Raw genomic sequence first — 6,237 nt, forward strand, 5'->3', positions numbered from 1 at the left:
TTTTTCTCTTTGACAATGTCATTTTACTTAATCCACCCTAGAAATGTTGACTTTCTTAGAATTTTTTTCTTTATTAGTTTTACCTCCATTAAACTATACCTTTTCTAGGTGACCTACTCACTTCCATCTGAAATGAATTCTACTCTGTCTTCTATATCTTTTCATCACTTATTCTATATTCAGAGTCCTGGACAGGAGCTCCCACCAAATGACCAAGCCTACACCGTGTTGCCTTTGCCTTAGCCAAAGAGTGGAAATAAAGGAAGCTTTGGGTACCTTTGTCTTTCCTTGTGGGAGGTGACACCCTGTCTTCCTTTAAGATTCATAGAGAGGAAGAGATTTCAGTTGCTGGACAACCAAAACAAACAAACAAATGCTCAGTACATCTATCACCATCAATTAATTTACTCATTCAGTAAATGTTTAACAGTAATTTCTGTATACAAGCCTCTATGCTATTTGTAAGGAGCTCTGGTGGCATAGTGCCTAAGGCATTTTGACTGCTAAGCAGAAGGCTGGTGGTTCAAACCCACCAGCCACTCCGGCAGAAGGAAGACTGGACAATCTACTTTCATATAGATTTACAACCTCGGAAACTCAAAGGGGGTCTCTATGAGTTGGAATTGACTCGATGGCAGTGAGCTTGTTTGTTTTTTGTTTGTTTGTTTGTTTGTTTGTTTAATGCTATTTACCTTAGATGATACAAAGATGATTAAGACATGGTCTTTCTCAAGAGGTCATTGTTTACTTGGGAAGATAAAACATACACCAATACGAACAATACAAGGCAGAATGTTCTAAGAACTGAAAATTAAATATGCTGTGTTGTGATTTACTATTGTATCTATCATTTAGATATTGCTGTATAGTTTTTGGAATTATATAACTTGCATGGTAGCATTTAATACTCATTGTGGCCTTATAAGATAGGCTCTGAGTGGTCAGATGACTTCTTTTCATCAGTGCTAACATCGCAGTACTTCAGGCTTTCACCAACTTTCTAACCTGGACTACTAGAATCACGTCCCAACTTACCCTCTTCTAGCAAGTGTGTGCCTTAGAAGTGAGGATGGCAAGCCTTTGTCTCACATACTTTGAATACGTTATCAGTCACTGGAGAAGTACATCAAGGTTGGTAAAGTAGAGGGTGAGAGGAAAAAGAGGAAGCCCCTCAATGTGAGGAATTGACACAGTGGCTGCAACAAGGGGCTCAAACATGGCAATGATTTTGAGGACGGCCCAAGACCTGGCAGTGTTTTGTTCTGTTGTCTGTAGGGTTGCGGTGAGTTGGAACTAACTCAATGGTACCTAAAAATACAACAATCCCTTCACAAATTTGCCATCAAAATGCTCCTTATAAAACACACTGGTCTTCTGCCCAGAATTCTTTAGTTCTTCCACTGTCTGTAGGATAAAACCCAAACACCTTAGTATGGAGTTCAAGGCACTCCGCAATCCAGTACCAACTATTTTTTTCCTAGTTTGGTTTTCAACCCTTCCTCTCTCTGAACCTGTTTCTAGCTTCTTCAAATCCCTCTTACTTTCCCAAGCATACCATAACCTTTCTGGTCATATACCCTTTCATATTATATTCTTTCCTTTCCTGGTACTTGTATGGATCTTTTAAAACCTAGCTCAAATATCATCTCCTCTGTGAACCCATCCATGATTCTCCCATACCTAGTTCTTTTCCCCTCCTCTGTGCTCCCAATCATGTATTAAAGTCCTTATTATAACATCATCACCTGCTAATAATTTGTGTCTTCTTTCTGGAATGTGAGTTCTCCAAAAAGCAGAAGTGGTATCACTTAGCCCAAGACTAATACAAAGTAGCTACTCAATGCTAATGGAATGAATGAATGAGTGTTTCCAGGGAACCCTTCTTCCCACACTAAATTCAGAAGTAGGTATTCAACAGATTGGTTTGACAGAATGAATATACGAGTGAATGAATGTGACCTGAGCTGTACTTTTGATTCTGCTTACATGTAGCCATGTGACCCATGCAAGTCACTTCACCTCATTGATTCTGTTTTCTCATCTATAAAATGGAAATAGAAATGTATGCCCTTCTTACTTCACATTCCTGCTGTAAGGATAATATAAGATAATGGATATGAAAGCAATTCATAAACTACAAGACACTGTATATCTGCAAGGGATTATTGCTGTTATCAAAAAGCAATAGTTAAAAAAAAGTAGTAGCTCTAGAGTAGATTCTAATAAGATGTACATTGTAAGTCTCATCACAATCACTAAGAAATTTTAAAATACAATTACAAATAACTAAAGGAATTAAAATAGGCTAGAAAACTATGTTCTGGTGGCATAGTGCCTAAGGCACTTGATTGCTAACCAGAAGGCTGGTGGGTCAAAGCTACCAGCCACTCCTCAGAAGGAACGTTGGGCAATCTACTTCCATAGTGATACTGCATCAGCAACCCAAGGAGGGGTCGCTATGAGCCAGATCCAACTTGATGGCAGTGAGTTTGGTTTTTGGTTTGTTTAGAAAATGCTCACTTAGTTCAAAATAAGACAGTAAAGAGGAACAAAGAAATCATGAGACATATAGATAACCAAAAGCAAAATACCTGGTATAAATCCCACCATTTGATAACATTAAATGTCAGTGGATTTAACAATCAAGTCAAAGGACAGAGATTGTCACACTGGATAGAAAAAAAAAAAATACAACTTTATGCTGTCTAAAGGAGACATAGTTAAGATTTAAAGATACAAATAGCTTGAAAGTAAAAGGATGGAAAAAACATACCATGCAAAGAACAACCATAAAACAGATGCAATGGCTATATAAATGTCGGACAAAATGTATTTTAACACAAGAAAAGTTATGAAAGATAATGAAGGACATTTTATAATGATAAAAGAGTCATCCATCAGGAAGATGTAACAATTACAAACTAATACAAAAACAACAACATATATTAAAATGGAACCCAAGAAATACATGAAGCAAAAACTGACAGAATGATGTGAAAAATACACAATTTAACAATAATAGTTGGAGACTTAATTCCCAGTTTCAATAATGGCATAATGTCAGTAACATCATAGAAGACTTGAACAGCACTATAAACCAACTAGACCTAACATACATCTATGGAACACACCATCCAACAACAGCAGAACGGTGTTCTTCACACACGTATATGGACTATTTTCAAGGACAGACCATGAAACAAGTCTCAATCAATAATTTAAAAGGATTGAAGCTATTTGGAGTATGTTCTCTGATCACAATGAAATTAAATTAGAAATAAACAGCAGAAGGAACTTCAGGAAATTCACAAATATATGTGTAAAGAACATACTCCTATTCATACATATAATAAAACACATAGGAAACATAGTCATGGATACCTCCCAGACATAACCAAACACCTCATAGGACTGGTTTACTGTGTGTAAAGGTTTAGGACCATAGTCTCTTGGGACATCTTGGTCAATTGGGACAACACAGTTGCTAAAGGTGCAAGGAGACCATATCTTCTGACCTCCTCTAACCCAACAAGAGGAAGACAGAATCACCATCAGTAGCCCAAGGCCTATTCCTGTGAGGCCAGACATGTTGCCTCCCTCCAGCCCTTTCACCAACCCTGACACCAACCATTCCTCCCGCAGCACTCACCACCTTTCTGCTGGGTTTGATAATTCACTTCAGTGGCCACACAGAACTCACAGATTATGGGGTTTATTAGGGAAGCACCAGGCTACAGTTCAAGTTCAGGAAAAATGCTCAGTCTCTCTCAGCCCACCATCTCTCAGCCAACAGTTTCTCTCAGCCACTCTCCCAGTAATGCATGTATCTCAGTGTCTCTCTCAGCAGTGTGTTTCTTAGTGTCTCTCTCAGCAATGCATGTTTCTTGCACCTCTTTCTCAGCGGCGTGTGTCTCTCAGGAGCACATGTCTCTCAGGAACGCGTGTCTCTCAGAAGCACGTCCTTCTCAGCCAGCAGTCAGAGTTCTGCCTCTAGGAGGCCTCCTTTTGTGCCTGGCAGAGTGGCCAAACTAACCAATCATAACATCAGAATTCTAAGCACCTGAGAGAGAGCAAATTTCCCAGAACATTGCTTTGTGCCATTCCCAACAGAAATGCCCCAGGTGGATAACTTACAATCAGGAGCTCCTCAGTTGCTCACAGCAAATTCCACCATGGAGTTTACAAAGACTTATGGCTAGAAAAGCCATACTAGGTAATTTACTACACTGCAATGGCCTACAAAATTTATTTTCTACTCCTAGTTTGGTAAGTAGCACCCAAGGTCTTAAAAGCTTGAAAGCAATGGTCTAAGATAAAATTGTTGGTCTCTACTCATCTGGAGCAAAAGAGAAATATGGAAACCAAAAACTCAAAGGAGAAACCAATCTACAGGACCAATTGCCTACATGTAAACTATGACCTTACCTATCCAGAGACCAGAAGAACTAGGTGGTGCCCAGCTACCATTACCCACCATTCTGATCAGGGTCACAATATATGGTTCTGGATAGAATGGGAGAAAACTGTAGAACAAAACTCAAAATCTTAAAAAAAAAAAAAAAGCCAGATTTACTGGCCTAGCAGAGCCTTGGGGAATCCCCAAGACTATCACCCTGAGATATCCTTTTAACTTTGAACTTAAACTACTCCCAGAGGTCACCTTTCAATTAGATAACAAATTGGCTCATAAAATAAACAATATTACCTTTGAGTACTGTGCTCCTTTTCTATGTATAGATATAGATATATATCACCTATTTGAGACACGATGGTCAACATTTACCCTAAAGCACAGAAGAGAAGGTCAAGAGGGCCAGGGAAACATTAATATTGCAAACAGAACAACCAGAGCAGAAATAGTGAGGATGTTGACACAATGTGGAAAATGTAACCAATGGCACAGAACAATCTTGTAGAAATTGTTAAATGGGAACCTAATTTTCTGTGTAAACTTTCACCAAAAACACAATGAAATATATTTTTAAAAAATCACATTCCTAAATAACCAATTGATCAAATAAGAAATCATAAGAGAAATTTTTAAATATTTTTGGATTAATTAAAAGGAAAACACATTATCAAAAGTATGAGATGTAACTAAAGTAGCACTTAGAGGGAAACATATAGCTGTAAATGCCTATGTTCAAAAAAAGAAACATCTTGAATTAATAACCTAACTTTCCATTTTGAGAAACTAGAAAAAGAGGAATAATCTAAACCCAAATCAAACAGATGGAAGGAAATAATAAGGATTAATGCAGAAATAAAGGAAATATAGACTTAACAACAGAGAAAATTCTACAAAAGTTTGTTCTTTGAAAAGATCAACAAAATTGACAAAACTTAACTAGACTGGCCAAGAAAAAAAAGATTTAAATTACTAAAATCAGGAATTAAAGGGAGTACAACACTACTAACATTACATAAAGAAAAAGAGTTATAAAGAAATACTGAACGATTGTTTGCCAACAAATGAAATAATTTAGATGAAATAGACAAATTCCTGGAAAGATATAAACTATTGATACAGACCCAGAGGAAAAAAAATCTAAATAAACCCACAAGTAAAGACAATAAATTAGTAATTTTAAAACTTCTCACAGAGACTGAATCACTGAGCTTCGGGGCTTAGGCTCATAGTCTCCGGAGACATCCAGGTCAATTGACGTAACATAGTCCATAAAGACAATGTTCTACATCCTACTTTGGTGAGTAGCAACTGGGGCCTTAAAAGTTTGCAAGTCTCTTCCCATCTGGAGCAAAAAAGACTTAAGAAAATCAAAGACTTAAGGAAACAGTCCCAAGCATTAGCGGACCACATAAACCACAGCCTCCATTACCCTGAGACCAGAAGAACTAGATGGTGCCTGGCTACCATTACCAACCTTTCTGACCAAGATCACAAAAGATGGTCCTGGACAGAGTGGGAAAAAACTCTAGAACAAAATTCAAAATAATTAAAAAATAACCAGACTTACTGGTCTGATAGAGACTTGTGGAACCCCCAAGACTGTGGCCCTTACACACCCTTCAAACCTGGAACTGAACTCACTCCTGGAGATCACCTATCAGCCAAACAATAGACAGGCCAATAAAGTGAACTATAACATCCACAAGGGACATGCTCTTCAAAACAATCATATGAGACCAAATGGGCTGTATTTGCCCAAGCACAAAGTTCAGAAGGCAGGAAAGGACAGGAAAGATGACTGAATGGAAATAGGGAACCCAGGAAAG

This window comes from Orycteropus afer, unplaced genomic scaffold, assembly GCF_000298275.1.
Source record: "Orycteropus afer afer isolate SDZICR_OR568_19922 unplaced genomic scaffold, OryAfe1.0 scaffold00020, whole genome shotgun sequence".
In the NCBI taxonomy this organism is placed as follows: domain Eukaryota; kingdom Metazoa; phylum Chordata; class Mammalia; order Tubulidentata; family Orycteropodidae; genus Orycteropus; species Orycteropus afer.